The 22570-nt window shown below is 38.5% G+C and overlaps 1 protein-coding gene across 2 annotated transcripts in view; it reads right to left on the bottom strand.

The window, feature by feature from the left end:
• AGTR1 (angiotensin II receptor type 1) overlaps nucleotides 1-14673 on the bottom strand; it is a 53935-nt gene extending 39262 nt beyond the window's left edge. The window contains exons 1-2 of one of the 2 annotated variants that reach the window (XM_043875094.1): nucleotides 14366-14673; nucleotides 4657-4741 (exon numbers count right to left, since the gene is read on the bottom strand). The gene's annotated coding sequence lies outside the window, so the exon portion shown is untranslated. The remainder of the gene's footprint in view (nucleotides 1-4656; nucleotides 4742-14365) is intronic. The other variant, XM_043875095.1, reaches the window with a different exon arrangement.
• Between the last annotated feature and the right edge of the window lie 7897 nt (nucleotides 14674-22570).

Genomic DNA, 22570 nt, shown 5'->3' with positions numbered 1-22570 from the left:
AACCAAGCAGATGCATTGTGGGTCAGTACTTTTCACAGGGTCACTTTCAGCATTCCCTATTTGTCCAGTTATATGTAGATAAATATGTTCTACATAAAATGAAGATGAGCATTCATTAATGGTTTAGAGCTGAATAAACGATGGCTGGGCCATTACTGTTACAGAATAACCTTCTGTATCACATAAGAAGCTGTTCTCATCAATGACTTGAATTTGCATTGCTTTCACACTGCCAAAGCAGGTGCCAGAGAATTTCCTTCTTTGCACTGAGTAAGACACAGTTGTTCTATCCTTTCTCTGCATCCTGACTGCACTGGACAGACCATGAGGCAGCAAAATGCCCATCCTGTTCCCCCCTTGGCCTGGAGCATCACTGAGGGGTCAAGGTCCAGACACTAGGTCAAAAGACAGCCTTCACCCACTGCCTGCTTTTATCTACAGTGGCTTTATTTGCTTTTTATGGCGCCCAGCGCTGTGTGCAGAAGTATTTTGGCTTCGCCTGGGTAAAAGGAGAAGGAAGGCTGCTTCCGATGGGACTTTGGACTTGCGATGTGACATTGTTCTTCTTGTCCCAGGGACGCCCTGGGAGAGTCCCATATTTTGTTTCAAATCTGGAAAAGTGCCAAAGACCTAATTCTAGATAACTGGTTATCATCTGCCAAGTTTGTACTGTACTATTACATTTCTGAGATATTTTAGATATTCCCTGAATTTAAAAAAAAATGACTCATATATCTAAATCGTTTTAAGAGCCTTAAAAGGAATGACTAGCTAGTTGAAGGGAGAGGATGACAGCACTTCTAATACTGGTGAAAAGTGCTTCCTGCCAGCAAAGCCAAACCGTGAAGTTTAGAGGCCAATTCTCTGAGCTCTTTTAATTATTAAAAATATTAATGGTAATCCAGTTTAAATTAGAATCTCCTATATAGTCGTATGGTGTGCATATGTAGCTATATTATTGAAACCTAGGATGAATGTTACTGTGAGTAAACTATATGGATGATAGGTTATTTACAGTAAACCTGTTATTCTATAAAGAAAAGCTATTTTTTGGTTTATTAAAAAAAACCAAAAACTCCACAGACGGCTAACCTTTACTCTGCCTTTTTTTCATTGGTAAGCTTTGGATTCATATTTAACAATTCAAAACTGGATCTACCCTCTATTATTTATGCTTTCACTGAAAAATGATACTATTAAATGTGTAGAGGAATATTGGCTGAGTAGTTATGTCTTTTTCATAGCTTTTTATATAGCTATTTCAAATCCTTGATGCTTCAATGACTCAAAGATAAATTTGCTTTTAATTTCTTACCTTATGTAACATATAACCATTAGTCCAGGAACCAAATTTAATTGAACTGCTAGATATAAGTGACTGGAAAATAATTGAAACTGATATTAAATGATGGGATCATAGTAGAGGAACAATGGTGAATAAGAAGTTTAAGTCTACACTGTAGAGGGGGTGATTATATTAACTAAATTATAAACAAGCTATTATTCTTTGTTATACAATTAGTTGGAAATCCAGAGACTATTAAGATATTACACATTTCCATAAATGATATGGAAATAAATGATCTAATAGTTATTTTTTTTGGTTCTTCAGTTGCTTAAAAAAAAATGAAGCTTTAGTAAAGTCGATATGATTGAGACCCATCTATCATTGTAGGAAAAATAAAATCTTACAGAATATAAAGAACAAAGAAAAAATACTGGCCTTTAAAAATGATCCTACATCTTTTCAAGTTTTGCTTACTTGGAGACGTCAGTGATTCAGTAAAAAAGCTAACAGCCATATATTAGGTCAACATAACTACGTGTACAACTTTTCACAATTTTTAAGGAAACAAAGCCCTCTAATTTTGTAAGAATACATAAAATATTTAAATAAACATTTAAGCAAAACATTTAATTCCACATATCTTAATATGCAAATAAATAGGAAAGAGAAAAGGGGCTTGTGAGAGCCAGGCACCAGATAACCTACAGCTAAGAAAATTAGCATTTAAAAAATATTTTAAAATTTCCAAAGACATATAAAAGAGCCCAAAACTTTCTTACCAAGTAGCAATGAAAGTCTACTGCATTATTAATAATTTTGTTATAATAGCACTGTCCGGTAGAACTTTCCATGATGATAGAAAGGTTCTATATCTGTGCTATTCAGCACAGTAGCCACTACCTACATGGGTCTATTGAGAACTTGAAATGTGGCTAGGATCACTGAGGAACTCAGTTTTTAAACGCATTTATAATTAATGTAAACAGCTACATGGGGCAGATGATTACCATCGATTTTAAGCCCCTGAATATTTTTATTCTTTTATATGTATTAACCACGTTTTCCCATTTATCATAAGTAGGTTTCAGCCTAAGTATTTTTGTTTCTACAATATAAAACAAGCTCTGAAATGCTGTTTACTCATTACTGGTTGAAATCAATAAAAGATCAAAGTTCTGTAGTTGTAAGTTGATGAAAGTTTTAAAGTGACAATACAAAGTTCAGAAGGCCCTCGGAAAACACTTTTTGTATTTCAATATAATGACCATGGGTTGGGACGGGGCTTGGAGATTCTTCCAAAGGCAAAGTTGCTAGTTAGTGGAAGAATTGTATGATGTTAGTTCTTCAGTGGAAAGTAACTTCTTAGAATTAAGCATGTTTTTGCTCATTCATCTGAAACTTAAAAGTCTAAAAACGTTTAACATTGTACAGGATGTTTTGTTCAGTGTTTTCTTATTTGTAAGCAAAATGTCATAGTTATTTGGAAAGTTTTACTACAGATGTGTGAATGTTAATCAGAAACTTAGGGGCTTCCAAAATATAGGAGGAGAGGCTGATCTAAGGACCATTTCCAGGAGGAACACCCCTGCATTATTATCCTGATTCTTCTGCTTTAAGGCTGAGGGGGTGAATATGTAAAGAGCTCCTTCTGTCCAGTACTCTTAGGATGTAAAAGAAAGCTTCTAGTTTTTGTATCTTCCTAACTGGGACATATATTTTAATATATTTTCCCAGAGCTGGATTTTTGCTGAAAATGTGCATAGCCCAGCTTCTGAAATTTCAACTACACCTAATAAAAAAAACCCCTAAAGATTTCCAGCGGCAGAACTCTGCAGAACGTTACTATTTTTGTCTTCCAAGATTAAAGCAGTCCTAAATAGTTTTTTAACACCACTGTGGACTGCCTTCCAGCAAGTGTTTCCTACTTGTCAGTCAAAAAGACTAGTTACCTCTAACATATGTTTGCCTACCCACCACCTATCTTATCTACCTTCTACTTTGAAAAAATCCAGCCATGACACATTCAGAAAGGGACAAGCTACTCTTTTCATTTTCCTTGGAGGAACTAGGGAATGTCTCTCCTGTTAATTTGGGAAGCTGAGGATTGGTTCTTTGAGCTGAGTTTATGTCAGGAGAAAAAAATCCTGCCAGCTGGGTAAATCAAGGAGTCTTGCTATGAAAAATCTCGTACGGTCTGTTGATAGGAGTTGAACCGACAGAGCACCCCCCTAGCTGCTCTCTGAGGTTCTGAGTGGAATGCCCCGCGGTGTGACTCCATGGGGCTGACGTCTACCAGGGGTTAAACTGCTTGGGAGTTAAAGGGTGCCTCTGTACCCAGTTTCAGAGACCTTTTCCCTATACCTTAAAGGAGTAAGGGAGAGTTTTGTAAGAAGGAAACTCTGAGACATTCGGGTTTTCTGAACGTGAATAGGTGGTTTCAGGGTTTATAGTCTTTAGACATATGCCTCAAGAAGTGAGATCTTGGGATCACAGAACCCCAGCGGCCCATTTGGTGGCTGATGAGAAAGCATGGTCATTTCCCTCCTAAAGCCCTACATCGCATAGAAAGCACTGCTCAGAACAGCCACCTATGACCGTGAGGAGGTCCCTGCCAAGGGGCTGCAAATCTCTCACATGGTTTACCATCAGTACATGAATATCTTGGTAATTCTGACTCTGCTGCTGCTGCTGCTAAGTCACCTCAGTCGTGTCTGACTCTGCGACCCCATAGACGGTGGCCCACCAGGCTCCCCCGTCCCTGGGACTCTCCAGGCAAGGACACTGGAGTGGGTTGCCATTTCCTCCTCCAATGCATGAAAATGAAAAGTGAAAGTGAAGTCGCTCAGTCGTGTCCAACTCTTTGCGACCCCATGGACTGCAGCCCACCAGGCTCCTCCGTCCATGGGATTTTCCAGGCAAGAGTACTGGAGTGGGGTGCCATTGCCTTCTCCGATTCTGACACTGTTTATACTTAAAATCATGTTGGGGGGACTTCCCTGGTGGTCCAGTGGTTAAGACTTCCCCTTCCGCTGCAGAGGATATAGGCTCAATCCCTGGTCGGGGAGAGAAGATCCCACATGCCTTGGGGCCAAAAAGCCAAAACATGAAATGGAAGCAATCTTGTAACAAATTCAATAAAGACGTTAAAAATGGTCCACATCAAAAAAATCTTTAAAAAGTAAATTTATATTATTAGTAATATGTATGTCCTTTATATATTGGAAGGAATGGGCTAAGAATGCCATTCTTTTCTACTGCCTCTGTTTCTGCCACCTGACAATAGTCTGTATGGCTTTTTGTGCTACCTTCACTGTTGCCACATTAGAGAAAATTACTGAGATGCAGTGTTGCAGGTGTAAGACATTTACCTGGATGCAGACCTTCTGGGATGACTTCAGTGACTTAGTCAGATAAAACCTCAGTCATTGTAGATCAGCTTATCAGGTGTCAAATCTGGAAAGAAAGGAAAAAAGAAAGATTAAGTGATTCACTAAAAAAGGTCAGATTTTTATTTTCTAATTTATAAAATAAACATTAACACTACATCTTAAGAATGTTTTTGAATGGAATGAGGCCATCTGTCAACATCAAGAACATATTTTTCCTTATTCAGACTTAGCTCTGCTGGGTGACTATCTGTCAAGGGACCTCGTCCTCGGCCTGATTATAGTCAACATCTTCCCTCACACCCTGGTAGGTGAAGGCTAGAGGAGGAGAAAAAGAGTTTTGGGGTCAACAATAATGCAATTTCTTAGGCATTTCTGTAGGTATAACTACTAAATATAAGAAACATCCTTATAGATTAGATTTTTACTTGTAGGTTAGCAAACTTTGATATATGATTGTCAGAGTACAATTGCTATAGAACGTCCTGTTAGTTTCTGCTGTATAACGGAGTGAGTAATTTATTTGTACACATATATCCCCCTCACTCTTGGACCTCCTCCTCACCACCCCCTGCTCCATCCGACCCATCCAGGTCACCACAGAACAATGAGCTGAGTGCCCTCTGCTTTATAGCATGGTGGTGTGATTCTGTTTTACACATGTAGGCAGTGTGATGTATAATTCTTTGCATATAAAGCTTATACAAGTGTTGTTGTGTCATAATTTTGAAAAGAAATCTCTTTAAAAGTTTTTTTTTCTGTTTTAATGTTTCATAGAAGTAATATATGTATGTGGTACAAGTGCCTAGTTATGGAAATGTATAAAGTAAAAGTACACATCTCTTTATTCTCTAATTGTCTCTCCAGATCTACTTCCCAGAGATACATACTACTAATAGTTTTTTTATGTACCCTTTAGAACTTTAAAAAAAAAAGTGCACCCATGCATATAAATGTGTGTATCCATAGTTTCTCATTTTATGCATGATATGTTCTGTACTTTGCTTTCCTTTAAAAAAAGAACAGTCATATCGCTCGCAGAACTTTCTACATCAGATACACAAATCTATCTCACTCATTTTGATAGCTATATAGTATTCTATTCACTGCACTGAAATATGATAATTGATATAATCAGCCCCTATCGTGGGCCTTGGGGGCTTTCCAGGTGGCTCAGAGGTAAAGGATTTGCTTGCCAATGCAGAAGACTCAGGAGACACAGGTTCAGTCTCTGGGTGGGGAAGATCCCCTGGCGGAGGAAATGGCAACCCACTCCAGTATTCTTGCCTGGGAAATCCCATGGACAGAAGAGCCTGGTGGGCTACAGTCCATGGGGTTGCCGAGTCAGACATGACTAAGTGACTCAGCACACATCATGGGCCTTAAGGGTTTTTTTTTTTCTATTTCCCTTTTCTGGATGTAAAAAAAAGCCTCAATGATCATATTTATACATATGCATCTTTGTACTTATATGATTATACTGGTAGAATAAATTCCAAACATAATTGTTGCTACAAATTGTTCATACACTCTAGGTTTTTGGAAGATACTTACAAAATGTCCTCTATAATGGCTATATGATACCAAAAATCTGACTTGTATAAAATTTTACACTTTTTTCTCAGTCTGATAAGTGAAAAATAAATATTTGTTTTGGCTTACATTTTTTTTGGTTATGAATGAGGTTGAGCTTCTTTTTATTTTTTGCAGTTATTTTTCTACTAGTTTGCCTAGTTATGGCCTTCACTCATTTTCCCACTGGGTTCATTGTTTCTCGTTTTAAAAAGTTCATGTCGAAAATTGGCATTTTACATGTAATGTGTGGCAAATGCCTTTCCTAAGTCCCTGTTTATCTTTTGTGTTTGTTTCTGCTGCTTTTTACTACACAACCATTTAAAATTTTTTATGTAGCCAAATTCATCAATATTTTTCATTATGGTTTGGGGATTTTTTTTAAGTAAGAAATTGTTTAAAGTTAATGAATTACTCAAAAAGACTGTGTAGAGGTTTCTTTTTTTTTTCTAGCAAGAACATACACGAGTTTTACTATCACATTGTGGTACAGGAGAATTTTGGCATTAGAAGAATATATTTTTAACTTATTTTTTGGTGGTTTTGTTGTCATAGCAAAAATTTTCCCATGAGATGTTTTTTCCTATAAAATGCCACTCTCATGTAAAATCTGTGAACTCTTATAGGGCTCTAGTGTTCCTTAGGGGAAAAAATGGAGACAGGGTTGACTTGCCAGGATCATTCTCCAGAGGGTTAATAGTGGTTGTCTATGATCTGAAATCTAGAGTGAGTTAGAAGGAAAGGAAAAGAAAGTCCAAGATAAACAGAAGTAATAACAGAGGCTCACGATAGGAAAGTCTGAAAGTACATGCCGAAAAAGGGGAAGAAAAGTCACCTTTGATCTTAGCCTTGATCTTAATAATCCTCAAAGCTTTAACGATTTGTTGTATATTTTGCCTAGTGTTTCTTATCTGTTCTGCAAATATGCAGGCATTTAAAAAACCTCTAAGTGATTCTGCTCTCAAACCAGTGCTAGTGTAACTAAACTATTTTCATTAGAACACCAATGACCCAAATAAGAAATTAATGGCATCTTGACAAGAATCTATCAAAGACACACACACACATACACACACACTCTCATTGGGTTTATGTTTTATACACTAATGTATTCACTTGTGATTATCTTCCCTTGTCACTAGGTATTTTAAAATATATACATATAAAATACACAATGACTGTATAATATTCCATCATATGGCTTAATGTAATGGGAATTTAAAAGAACAGATTTGTATTTCTTGCAAAAATCCACTCTGTTAACCCAGTAGATCAAATGCTAGAACACAGTCAGGAAATTATTACATAGGAATCACATCAGATTATTTTCCATTCCTGATAAAGTGGCAGCAATTAACTGTGTGAAGGTTAAGTGCTGGAAGACATCATGGTACGATGTATTTTATGTGACATGACATCATTTGAATGAATGGAAGGAGAAATAGATGATTAAACCTGGGTTAATGGAACGTTCTTGTTCTAGCAGCATACCACGTAATTTACAAGTATGTAAGATGCATCTGAATTGTATAGCAAGAAGAGTTTGGGTTCAAAAGGGAAGAAAAGCATATATGATGATGAAATTATAAATGGATGAAATTTAGAAGAAATGCTGTGAGTTTTTTTTTTTTTTCCCCCAGTTTCTTTAGGAAAAAAACCCTAGTGTTGATTAAACACAGCCACACTCACTATTTGGGGTTAGTGAGGCGAGCAGGACGGTAGAGAGTCACGGGAGAATCCCCAGTGCTTTATCACTGATGAGCACTAAGAGACTGCCTGCTAGTATGCAGGATGTCTCCTGGGCACAAGTTCCCTTCTGAGCCCTCGCCGCGTGGTTTTATGGCATCCCTGAGTTGATTTTTGCCCTCATCTATAACTTACAAGTTAGACACTGTACTATTAGTGCTGCTGAAAGTTCTAGATCTAAGCAGCTGGTGACATTCTGTCTCCCAAGGATGTCCCTTTATCACAGAGAAAACCGTTGCTGCTCAGTTCTGTTGACATACCCCTCCTCTGAAAAAACACGATCACAGGGAGCCCAGACTCACCTCGGTCTTTTGACCCCCATCAATGAGCCCCTGTCAAAACAACAGACATTTGACCCAATCCAACTGACAGCTCTCAGACAGTCTATGTGCACTGGGAAAAATGTTTCAGAGACTCATCATTTGAGGAGTCACTGGCTTAAAATAAGGCACCCTTGTTTGCAGACTGACAGATTAGTATTATATTCAACGAAAGTTTTAGAAATTCTGCTTATAGATAAATGTGTTTATATTAAAACTATGCTTATAGATAAATATGTGTTTATAGTAAAAGCTGAAAAAGTGATATATAATTTGAGTTGGAAAGATAAACAGTTTATATATGTAGGATATGGGTTGTTCAACTCAAGAACTTTTTTTAAAAGTTCATCGGAACACAAAGGTAAAAAAGATAAATTTCAGGTAAGTTTTGGGAAAATAGAGATATCAAATCTTAAGTTTTAAATTATGAACTATCATAGTTTTCTTACTTGTTTCTCAACTAAAGAAGGAATTCCTAAAATTCCTCATTGTTAAAGTTAAAGGTAAGATGACAGGAAAATGTTATAGATCTTGCTTTTTTCTATGAGGAAAACAGAACTTGATTTCCAATTATAAATTTCCAATAATTATCCAATAACTAATAACTAATTAATTGGTCCAATAATTGCTGCTGCTGCTGCTAAGTCACTTCAGTCGTGTCCGACTCTGTGCGACCCCATGGACTGCAGCCCACCAGGCTCCCCCATCCCTGGGATTCTCTAGGCAAGAACTCTGGAGTGGGTTAAACTGATCTTAAAAAGCAGACAGCCTGATGCAGAGCAGACAGTGTGGGTGGCCCCAAAGAGCACAGAATCAAAACAATGTTCAAATCTCGGCTCTAACAGTTGGCAAATCTGGGTAAGCTACTTATTGCATTACTCAGCATCCCGATCTATAAAATGCAGATGAGGCAGTGACTTTTATATAGGGATGTTGTGAGGATTAAATAAAACACAGTATTGAAAGGCTGAACATTGTTTGGCACATTGTATATGCTCAATAAATGTTAGTTTTGTTAAAAATGTTATTTTATTAAAAAGCCAAGAAAATAGCCTCTAGATAATCATTTGAGCAAGCCAGAGGTACGGTCACTTATGCTTTTCTAGCTTTAAAGTCCTTTTGAATCATGTGAAGATCTTGCTAAAATGCAGATTCTGATTCAGTCGGTCCAGGTGAGGTCTGAGAGTCTGAATTTCTACTAAGCTCCCAAGTGATACTCATGATGCTAGTCTGGGGACCTTGACACCTGCGGTAATGTGGCGGTTCTCAATAGGGAAGAAATGGGGAAAGGAGAAAAAGGGAAATTGCAGACAATATGTACAGATTTAAAACACTTCCCAGGTGATTTTCATATGCTTGCCTTACCTGCTCTTTGATGCCTGAAGAACCACTGCTTTGATATTTCAACCTTTTATTCTTTTCATAGCTCTTTTTCTTATTCTTTACCTTTTCCTTGTCTTTTTTTTTTTTAATTTATTTATTTTAATTGGAGGTTCCTTGCCTTAGACTTAAAGCTTTAGATTTAAAGCAACTGTATTAATGCTTAGTTATTCCATTAGTAATACTAAAGCAACATTTTTAAGTCATTTATTGTAATAGGAAAGGTTTCTAACATTTCTACAATATAAGGATCTGAAATTGTATTTAATGTTTTCCACAAATTAAGCCAAAATCAGACAAACAAGCAAGAAAGTGACTTTAATAACAGAATACAAGGTTGCAGTTGGGTGTGGTGCATACTATAAAAGGAGTTAAAACCCCATGGGGATTTTTATGGTGGTTATTATGGAAGGGGCCAGAATCAAACATGTAACCGCATTAGATATTCCACTCGGTCTGAAAGTTAGTAAGACAGGGTTGTTTTTAAGTGGCTTCCTACCCCAGCGGCACTGAGATGATGGGCGAGACCTATATCTAAATATGTACTTAGCTTGACCAACATCTCTCTAGGACAAAGACCATTTTAATACTTTGGTGTGTCCTCAGGGCCTAAGCTCTGTCAGATCCATTGCATTCCCTCAGTAAATATCTTTTACTATTGTTGATATATTTCATACATATAATTCTTCCTTTTCCAAGGCAGATAAGAGGAGCTTTGATTAAAATAAGAAATAACTAAAGAAAACTTACAGAGGAAATGAGCAATCATTAACTCTCTTTAAAAGTACGGAATCATATCCATATAACTTTTATTATAGTATATTGTTACAATTATTCTATTAAAAAAGCACAGAACCAAATGTGTATTCTTCAGTATTCTTACTCTGAAGTTAATTTAACTATGTAGTCAAAGTACTTTAACTCATTGATCTAAATGAGATTTTAACATCATCTGATGAAGAACAAAGCAGCTTTGATTATATGAAGAGAACAAGAAATCCCATAAAACCTGACCCAAACTGAATGGTTATTAATGCTATGATTTTAAATATTAAGGATATGTAGAATTGGGACTTAGACTATGAAAAATAAAGCATACCTATTTCTTACCCATTTTTCCATTTTGTGTTAGGGAAGAAAATGGGCAACACAACTTAAAATATTCTTGACTATAGGAAGGAAAATCAAATGATAACTGGCAGATTCTAGACACTTACTTCATACACACACACACACACACACACACACACACACACACACACATTCTTTGTTAAATATTTTGAAAAAAATTTTGGTTTTCATAGTCAAGGAAATTTTTTCCCACAGTGATCATCTGCTATGAAGAGAAAGGATCAAAATCAGATAGAAAACTTTTAATGTTAATACAACCACAGCTAAGATTCACTTGTCACGTTATGATTGTTCTAAACATACATTTTGTTTTCTAACTGTCAAGTTTGTCATTAAAGTAACCACCAAACAAAGCATCTGGCAAATTTATAACTCTTTAGAAATTTTTTTTTGCTGTGATGTATTTTAGATGTATTTTAGAGCTTTAATAGGATAATAGTAGTAATTTGCCAAATCATTTGCCTATTACCTTAAATCCATACAGATACTTCTAGATAAGATGGCTTTGTATATTAAGCCATTGAAAAGTTGATTTTTCATAGCTGAAATTCATATTGTGATTAAAAATAAAAAATGTAAAGTGATGGCTAAATTTAGGTGGGAAATGGAACAAAATTTACCTTTGCTGTGGAAGCTTTAGTGTACTGTTTTAATAGACACTAAACTGTGTTATCCAATGACTTCAGACAGTTTTGAAAGAGAAAATTTATAATCATTCTGAAGAAAATAATAGTACCTCCCAGTAGTGATGGGTTAAGAAGCTGACTTTTCCAATTTGCTGGATAACACGGGTGGAAAGTGTTTGGTCACTTTTTTACACTTGGACACTTCATTATATTTTTTTGCTCTGCCTCTGTATTTGTTTATTGCCACAGTCTGTCTTCAAAACAGCTTTTTAATTTTTATAACACTTGGATGTACTTCAAACTTCTAAATAAAATTTTTAGCTTTTCAGCCTGCTCTTGAGAGACTCTGGCATTGCTCAGTCATGACTGAGCAGGAAAAGGAATAAGTGAACTAGTGAGCTTGGGGCAAAAGACCAGGCGCCTGCATCAGGCAGCCAAAGCATCTCAGCGTGCTGGGTCTGGATCTTGGTCCCTGCATCAAATTTGGAAACTTGAACACAAAACACAGCAACTGTCAGCGGCATAAGAAGGACTCTGACAGACAGATAAAGCCACAGGAGGCGTGAATCGTGCGTTTGAACTGTGAGTTTCAAACTCCTTTTTGAACGTGTGGATGTGTAACTCACTCAGTCGTGTCCAACTCTTTGAGACCCCATGGACTGTATGTAGCCCGCCAGGCTCCTCTGTCCATGGACTTTTGTAGGCAAGAATACTGGAGTGGGTTGCCATGCCCTTCTCCAGGGGATCTTCCCGACCCAGGGATCGAACCTAGGTCCCCTGCATAGCAGGCAGATTCTTTACTATTTGAGCTACCCGAGAAGCTCTCAAGTATTTTACCTGGGCTTTGGGTAAGCAGCAAATTTTCTTTCATTATTTTTCATCTAGCATAGGACAAGAATTAGTCATAGTAACCACAACAACAGTAATAAGCAGCAGCAGCCCCCAAATAACCCCAAATTATATGCCAGCACACACACGCAACTCTCACTCAAAGTAGGAAAAGAAAGAACAAAGACGAAACCTGAACAATGCACAAAGTCACAGTCTGAGCGCTACAGCAGGGTAAGAGGGGGATAGCAGAGATTTGAGCTCCGAGCTTTTGGGACGCAGAGCATTGCCAGAGCAAGAGTGACTGGAAGTCACCTTATAACACTTGTCTCCCTTTGGCGTCAGTGGGAGCAAACCAGCTTTCTTTCGGGTTGGATGATGGGACAGTTGATTCAGTTTAAGATCAAAGAAGAACTGAGCTAGAAATCGAGGCCTCATGATGTTCACAAAAAACAAGGAAATCAGGAAGAATAAAAGAGGGGGGGTGCAATAGAGTAGATAATGCACTAGATACTACTAATCACGAAAACTTTAGCAAAGTGTTGAGATCCAGCAACTTGGGGCCCCGCCCTGAGCCTTAAGCCAGGTTGTAGAAACTGCCAACTGTAATCTGGGGGATGGACACTTGGACCCAATGATTTTCCAGAGCAGATAATTTACCAGGAGAGCTATTTAGACAGTTTTGAGGAGCACAAACATGGGCTAAAAGGATAATTATTTTAGACTTTATTTTTTAAAGCAATAGCTAGGAAACAAAAGGAATCAAGGAATTTTATCACTGGAGGTATGAGTTGTGAAAAAACTCATGGTCAGTTATGTGGGAGTCTCCATTCCCAGCTCTCTCTGCTTCCTTGCCCCTGCTCTATCTTCCAGATGGGTGTTGGAATCCATCACAGTCTCCAGAGAGCTTATCCATGTGGTGGGGCCTTGAGAGCTAGGAAGACATGAGCAGGCAACAAGGGAAACAGGCAGTTTCCTTTTTGAAGAAGACTTATAAAGGTGTTACAGCTTATGCTAAGGAGACTAAACCCTGGAGACCCAGGGCGGTGTAACTACCAAGAGAATCATATTGGGGAGGACAGCAACTTGAAGAGGAGATAGAGGTTGCTCAAAAAGTCATAAAACAGAGCAGCAGGGGGCCAGATTTCCTCCCTGCCTCATTGTTACTCTCTTCCAGGAAAGAAACTAGAAGTACCCAGGTGGGAAATGTGATCCGAAGGGAAAGTGAGCACCCAAACTTTCACCAAGAAGAGAGGGCTCTTGGGTGTTTGATTCTTAATCAAACCATCAGCAGAGAAAGATCAGGTTAAGAGGCCCGCGATGTGTTCAATAACTCAGGGCAGGAGACTCTTCTGGAGACAAAGCATCTGGCACTGTGGATAGATCGGCCTGGACATTTACGAGAACTGGAGAATGGGGTGCTAGGTAGAGGGGTGTATGAAGGGAAGGCGTCAGCAAGAGGCTCTGCTTGGTCTTGGAAGCAGAAGAATTTCTCCTAAAATCCCCCTCAGTGACAAACGTGCTCTGGCCAGGGTTGTGGGGATTGGCGTGTGTGGAGAAGCCCCGTTTTTCTTCTCCCCAGTTAATTCGAGGCGGACTCAGCATCCCGGGCCAAGGACCCAGGTTATCATTTGTAAAGACGGGTGGGTGGTGGGGAGGTGAGCCTTGCCGGTGCCCGGCCGGCCTGGTTAGGAGAACGTGCGGACAATCAAGTGCGCCTTTAAAGTGGCACAACTTTTAAAGGGACTCCCGCCTCGCGGAGTCATATGCTCAGATCACAGTTTAAAGACATGAGTTAGCTAAAAGCCTCGGGAAGAAAGTTTCCTTGGTTGCATCCCATCTCTGCAGACTCCTCACTTGTGCTCGACAGAGTTTGGTCAAATCAGAGTGAAAAGTCTGGGGCATGCGGCAAACAAGATCAGATGGCTTCTTCCCACGTCTGATTTGGGGCAGGTCCCCCACCTCCCAGCGGGCGCCGGATGGAACTTAGCTCGCTGTCGGCACCGTCCCGGGAGCCTCCCGGCGCCGCGCCCGCAGCTGACACCCCCGCCCCGGCCCCCAGGCTGGCGGGCGGTCCGCGCCACTCACCGCACTCACTCGGGACGCTGTGCCGGCGTCGGGCGGGCCGGCGGCGCCGCTTCAGGGTGTGCGCTCCCGCCGGGGTCCGCTTGGGTCCCTCCCCCTGGATCGCCGCCTCGGGTGGGCAGAGCTGCTGGTCGCGCGTCTGCCCGGGCGCGCAGTCGCCTCGGGCCCTGGGCTGACTGGCGCTGGAACCGTCCTCGCTGAGGCAGCTCCAAATTTATAGCGAGGGGCGTTGCTGCTTCCAGGGCTCCAGGGGCGAGGCTGTGTTTTGCACTCTCTCCTCCTCCGCCCCGCCCGGGAGACCCTCTCGGCCCAACCCCCTTTCCGCTCCAGATGCTGACGGAAGCGGGATGATGCCGCAGTCATCCCCGATGTCACTTAACTAGATCTGCGAGTACCTGGCACCGGACCCGGCCTCGGGCGAGGGAGTGGAGGACGGGGAGAGAGCCCAGGCTGCGGGACCAGTCATTCACACCGAGATCCGGGCTTCTCCACCTTTTCCTTTTTAAACTTGGCCAGTGTTCACCGCAGCACTGTTTATAATAGCCAGGACATGGAAGCAACCTAGATGCCCACCAGCAGACGAATGGATAAACTTGGGAAACTTTTAAGGATGAATTAGGGAACTTCTTTCTCTTACCTGGATGTAGCTCAAACTTTGATAATACCATTGTTGATCAAAGATTGCTGCCATAGATTGTAATCTCAGAGTTGTTACAAAGTGAAAGGGTGGACATTAGTTTCCTTCTATTGGGGTGTGCTGTTGGAGTTACATTTTTTAAAATGTAAAAAGTTAAAAGAACAAAATATGACTAAATATTTAAGGAATAATTAATATAAATTCTTTCTCAATTCTTCCGAAGATGGAGATGATCACTTTGCAACTCACACTATGAGGTCAGTATCACCTTTATACCAAAACAAGATGAGACATGAGGAGAAAATCTCCCTGATGAATGTGGATAAAAATCCTCAGTGAAATATTAACAAATAGATCTAGTAACATATTAAAAGGATTATACACCATGACCAAGTGAGATTTATCCCAGAAATGCAAGGTTAATTTATCAAAAATCAATTGTTATAATATGCCAGGTCAACAGAATAAAGTACAAAAGCCACAAGATAATCTTAATAAATTAGAAAGCATTTGACAAAATCTAACACTTTTTATGATAAAATCATTCAGCAAACTATGATAGAAAGGAATTTCTTCAAACTATGATCTATCTGTGAAAACTCACTAACATCATACTCAATGTTGGAAAATAATGTTTTTGCATCCAAGATCAGGAAAAAGACAAAGTTCTTTGCTTTCCAGATATCTATCAAACATTGTTCTAGAGGTTCTAGCTAGGGCAATTAGGCAAGAAAAAGATATGAAAGGCATCCAGATTAGAAAGGAAATGAAACAATTTTTATGTGCAGATAGCATGGTCTTGTATTTAGAAAATCCTAAGGAATCAATTAAAAAGCTGTTAGTGCTAATAAACAAGTTCAGAGAGGCTTCAGGATACAAGAGCAGTATACAAGATCAGTTGTATTTCTGTATGTCAGCAATGAGGAATCAAAAAATACAGTTAAGAAAAAACTGTATTCACCATAGATCAAAAATATTAAATTTTTTAGGAATAAATTGAATAAAAGGATGCAAAAGTTGTACTCTAAAAACAGAAAATTTTGTTGAAAGAAATTAAATTAGACCTAAATAAATGAAATGACATTCCATGTTCATGGGTTGGAAGACTTAGTATTGTTAAAATAGCAATAACCTCCAAGTGATATACAGAGTAAACACAACTATATCAAAATCTGAGCAAGTTGTCTTTGAAGAGATTACCAGGGTGATCCTAAAATTTGGGAAAGCACAAGGGGCTCAGAATAGTCAAAATAATCTTGAGAATGCACAAAGTTGGAGGACTATAACTTGTCTCATAATATCACAGACATTTGGAATCATTTATCCTAAGACTTTTTGTAGAAAAGCCAAAAGTAGGTGACAAATTCCAGAGTTTGTGAGTGATATCAGGAAATGTTCCTGTGATTATTGTTTTAAGAATCAGGGGAGCTTTATGTTTTTCAAATGTATTTAGTGTTATAAATCATTAACCATAGTCATACCTGTACTAAATTCCACCTTGATTTTAGAAATGATCATAGTTTTGAGAACTGGAAGTTTGTTACAGAGTCAGTTGTTTTGGGTGAAACTTCTCAAAAGGGTGGGGTTGACTCACTGGAATGTTATATCATCAGACACAAGCAGATGAAAAGGAGAAGATTCCAAGAAATTAATGGCATCATTATTATTGTGCTGAATCAGCTGGGAAATAGGATGGGTTAAACACCCAACACTTAAGCTGAACCCAGCTTTGCTGCTTGTTAACCTTGTACACAAATTTATGCTCTGATATGGATTTTTAAACTATTTAGAGTAATAATGTTCTTGAAACTCTGGTTAGGATTAAGAGAAAGTGTACATATAAAAGCTTCAGATTCTGTGCCTGGTACCTAGTAAAGTGCTTAATAAGCTGGCGTCATTTTCAGTGAGTAACCGGCTGTTGTCCATGCCCGTCAGGACTGTACTGATGTATTTTTGATGCTCTGAAAAAGAGAGAGAAACCTCTTGATATCTTTCTGATGATTAAATTTGTTTCCGGTATTTAAAATTTGAAATTTTGCATAAATAAAATCTTCTCATACAGTGGACGAAGGAGTAGGCTTTTTTCCCTCTTTCTTCTCTATCTATGCCATGTGAGGCAGAATCAGTGAACCATCAGCATGAGGCTGGAAGTGGGAACACAGAAGGAAAGGGCAGTGGGCTGTTGAAATGCTAGGTGAGCAAAAGCAGAATGCAGAGCCTCACTGCTGCTGAGGCCAGAGCTAGGCTCATGTCAGATGATAGAGCTTTCAAGGAAGACTCAGTTTGGAGTAAAAACACAACAGGACATGGAAAAAAGTGCCGTGCCCAATAAACATGAAAAAGTGTTTACTCTTCAAAGTAATAAAAATGAAATTTAAAGCAAAACGCTGCAGTTTTTTGCCTATAAACGCATCAGAGATTAAAGAGAAAAGATAACACCAGAATTCAATTTTTACAAGGTAGTAGTTTAGTTGGTACTCTCGGAAGTATAATGTATATTACATATATATATTATATATATATACATACACACATACATATATATACACATGTGTGTATGTATGTGTACACACACATATACATGTGTGTACATATGTGTATACACACATATGCATGTGTGTATGCATGTGTATACACACATATACATGTGTGTATGCATGTGTACACACACGTGTGTACGTATGTGTATACACACATATATACACGTGTGTATGTATGTGTACACACATATTCATGTGTGTACGTATGTGTATATATATACACACATATATACATGTGTGTACGTATGTGTGTATATATACACATACATATATACACATGTGTGTACGTATGTGTATATACACACGCATATATATACATGTGTGTACGTATGTGTATATATATATATGCGCACACACACACACACACACACATATACAATGCTGTAGGATTGTTGCATGGGCTTCCCTAGTGGCTCAGACAGTAAAGAATCTGCCTGCAATGCAAGAGACCTGGGTTCGATCCCTGGGTTTGACCCCTGGGTTGGGAAGAACCTCCGGAGAAGGAAATGGCAACCCACTCCAGTATTGTTGCCTGGAGAATCCCATGGACAGAGGAGCCTGGCAGGCTACAGCCCATGGGTTTGCAAAGAGTTGGGCATGGATGAAGTGAGTTTGCATGCTTGCATGCATCCAAATTAAGTAAAACACACACCCACACATATACACACACACATATATATATACACATGCATATGCATGGGAAAAAAATCAATGTATAGTCACTAAAATATGTACAGTGGTTTATTCTGAATGAAGAATGCAGTAATTATGGACGCTTTAAAATTGTATTTTCTTTGTATGTTTGTCTATATTGCTCAAATTTTACATTACAATTAAATAACCATTAAAAAGTTAGTAGAATGAACAATAAGGCAGGGACAGATTGGAGATCGAGGAACGTTGAGGGGCACCTCTCTTGGGGACAGTTTTTGCTGACACTAAACTTGAAGGCCCCATGGCTTCAACTCTGTGAATATGCTATACCTGTACTGTTTATGAATATATAAAGTTGCATGAGTTTATGGGATGGTATGTTAACTTGGAATTCAGAGACCTGGAGCCCACTCTCCATCATCTCTAGAGACATCAGTGGAGCTAGGCTAAGCTAGCTGACATCTACAGCTCTCCTTAAAAAAAAGGTTTTCCAATATCCTATTTACTAGCTGTGTGGACTTGGGCAAGTTATTTAAGTTCCTATCTTTTAACTTACTTATCAGTAAAATGTATTAATAACATCTAATTCAGTTAGATGAGGATTAAATTAATTAATGTAAAGCAAATAGAACAGTACCTGCTCTGTTGTTAGTACTCAATACATATTAGCTCAAAAAAAAGTTAGCAGTAATAATTCTACATATGTATTTTGTCCAAATATTCAAATACAGTCCCTAGTCTAAGAAATCCTTTTAATAAGACAGGGATTTATCTTACTCAATATACTTTACCAAAATTGATATCCCTGATTTAGTTTTACAGGAATATAAAAAGATGAATATGACAACCAAATAGCATTGTTAGCATTCTTGACTGGGGGATGTCAATGGTCTCATTAAAAATAACTGAATTTTACATACCATGTATTTTAATGAGGATCTGTGCCTCAGGAGGTTTATTTCAGTTGTCCACATAGTATACTGCAGAAACTGATGTGTGGAGTGAATAAACAACTGCTTTACCCCTCTTACTTTCTAAGTTTTATAAATCTCACTGCTTTAAAAAAGTAGTTCTAAACTTCATAGATCATGTCTGTGGATTCCATAGATCATAGACAGGCTTTCTGTTTTCTTACCACCCCATTTATAAAGATGGAGAATGAATATTTTCAAGGTTCTGTAACTCACCAGAACTTAAGGATATTATTCAGTGAATATTAGCCAATAATACTGGAAAATGTGATACCATTTGCAGAGGCTTGGAAGACTCTAACAGAAAAAAATATGTTAAATAAAGTTAATTTTGCTCTAAGTATGAATTAAATTTTAAAAATTATTTAAATGCTTATGAGGAAAGAGGAGAAAGGTGGTAGGCACAAAGCTATTCTTAATGTTAGAAATGAAGTAAGAGGTAGCAAATGAAGATGGATCAATTTTGCATAGAATTAATTTCTAATAAAGCAAGGTTGCTATATTCACCAATTAAGTGTTGCTAGATAATAGGAAAGAATGAAACATTTTATTTGCTACACAAATATAATTCCCAACTGGATAGTTGTAGTATATGACTATTTCTTGTATATGAACATCATTGTTAATAAACATTGAATAAATCCATCATACTCTGTATAGAGGGACTGACATACTAAGAGTTGAATCAATTTCCTAGAATTTAACTTTAAGAGAAGGAAGTTTTATATAGTAAATGCTAAAAAATGGAGATACTTAAAAATGAAGTATCTGGGAAAAGCAAGGTCAGTATATAGGATGGCAAGGAGGATATATTAATATTTTGACCCACATGAAAGTTCAACAGACTTTCAGATATAAAAATTCTAGAAAAATGTATGACATTTGCAAAACTGTGTTTGAATGTAGCTTTCTGAGGAAAGATACAGAGAGGAAGCTGTCCCAATTTAATTTAAATTCCCATTGTCTTCAGAAAACAACCCAAATGTTTTCCACTGTATTTCTTATTTTGTTCAATTCTGGTGAGTGGTTCCTTCTTTCCTGTCACATAGTTTGCTCACACAATCGTGTTGTCAGTTCTGTACTCACAGCAGAGGTCACGATCACAGACTGTCCGCTGTGGCTGGCGCTTCTCTGGCACACGGCCGCCTTGAGAACACCCTGCTGGCTCACGGCACACTTCTGCCCCGCTGTTGGGCTGCATGATTCCTGGTCCAAGCAGAAGGTTCTGCCCTAGTCAGTGAAAGGCTTGTGTTTGACAGAGGGGGATCCTTATAGCTGATCTGAGCTCCACTGATCAGAGAGAACTCCTAATGAATAAAGCTTCTCCTGGCCCAATGCTTAGAGTTTTCAGCTTGACCCCGCAGTCCGAATATTTCCTAACACACAGACAAATTCTGTTCAAGAAGTAAAACTTGATGCACTCACCTGGGTTGCTAGCTGTTCTCATCTTGTCAGGATTCCGTCTCCACTAGTTTTCATGCTGGAGTCATGCACGAAGAAGCCCATATTTAGCTGACTTGAAAGCCACTTATTAGCAGGACTTGGGCGAATTGTTTTTTGGGAGATGAAGTATGAATATTGAAGTAAGGCCATTGGCACTCATATGCATTACTTGGAGTTTGGTGGTGGAGGCGTGGTTGGGTTGAAGATATCTTCTGTTAGCAAGTTTTTAAAATAAGTACTGTCTTTTCTAGTATAGCAGTCAAATGTTAATTTATACTTATCCTTATAGGTTTATTTTAATTGAAAACACTTTTCCACTTGACTGCTGGTGTAATTTTATAGACAGATTCCGGTTTTTCTTGGCTGACTCTGCTTACACTAACACTTTTTGTTTGCTGTGTATCTCACGATCTTTCTGCCTGGACTCATGCTGGTAGTTGCTCATTAAATTGTTCTTGCCTAAGTACTTCCTGATCAATTCCATTATTATTTGTTCTTTTCTTTCCTCATATTGATGTTAACTGCTTGGTAATTTCCTGGATCTCCCCTTTGGCACGTCCTAAAGATGAGAGTAGTTTTAATTATTTTCTTGACACTTTCTGCAGTCCATCCATCCTTCTCTATTTTCTGCATTGTTTATGACTTAAAGGTCTAGAGAATATAGATGTGTTATTCATATAAAGCAAATATCTTATTGTAAGAATAATATTCTCAAATATTTCTTAGCAAAGATATTTGTATTTCACTGAAATATGCTTTGAAGATACTAAAAGAAGGAACAATTTAGAGATCAAGCATTAACAGCTAAATATGTCTTTATTGGCAGGTCATTTAGCTTTTTCTGAATGAACAAAGTATAAAAGTAAAATTTTAAAAGTTTATAACTTAAATATGCAAATAGCATATGATTTTGTTCATATTATTTATACACGAGCAATATATGTTGTCTCTAAGTATATTTTACTGTGTAATTTTTCCCAATATTGCTTGTTACAGTTAACTGTAAAACCAGTTAAACCAACTTTCGTCCTTAGTCACAGAAGAGACATAACTAATTAATCAAAGCACCAATAATGCCACTGAATTAGGTGTGGGGACCTCAGAAAGACACAGCCCCTGAATATAAGATGTCCACACCCGGTGAAGGAAGAGCAGCAGAGGTGTGTAAATGACAGAGATAAGCTCAGAGAGCAGAAAGAAGGCCAGCGTTAATTCTGATATCCTCAAGTTGGAAAAAGTTTCCACAGCAGAGGAGGTATTTTAGCCATTCCGAGAAAGTTAGGGTATTCTAGAGAGAGATCGCAGCACGTGCAGATGGTGCTACGGCAGTGTGCCTTTCCTAAAATGGGTTGGGGGAGAGGCGATGGGACTTAGTTTAATCTTGATCTCGTCTGCTGGATTGGAATGCCTCAGCAAGCTGAGACTGTTCTGGTCTTATTCACTGCTATGCCCATGGTCTGGCATAACACTTGGCACATGGTATATGCTCAATAAATATTTGTTGACGGAATGAATGGAGGATTGTGAAAGTCCAGGTGTGTTTGGATTCATCCTGTGGGTAGGAAGAGTTGAAGGGGTCACTGAGCAGGCAGTCCCTATAATTGAATTTGTTGTGTAAGAAGATGAAAAGTGATTCTGGTGGAAATGTAGAGGATAAATCCAAATGGGGCCAGCCTACACGCTCACCGATTTTGAAATTCCAGAAAAGAAATGAAGAAGACTTAGCATGATGACTTTGTGGATGGTGGGATAAGCTTCTGAGATGCAGCAGAAAGGATTCATTGGCTAGTTGAAAATGAAGGGTGAGAGAGAGGTGGAAAGGAAAGGATGAGATGTCTGGGTTGGGAGAGTGAGTGGCTGGCTATGCTATTAACTGAGATCAGGAGTGTGAAAAGGCAACATGTTTTCAGAGGAAGGATGAGTTCAATTTTGGGTGTCCTCAGCTTGCTGTCTTGAAGGGCAT

This window comes from Cervus elaphus, chromosome 19 (assembly GCF_910594005.1).
Source record: "Cervus elaphus chromosome 19, mCerEla1.1, whole genome shotgun sequence".
NCBI classification, from domain to species: domain Eukaryota; kingdom Metazoa; phylum Chordata; class Mammalia; order Artiodactyla; family Cervidae; genus Cervus; species Cervus elaphus.
Note: the sequence above shows the minus strand (reverse complement) of the source record. Positions and strands in the feature narration are given on the sequence as shown.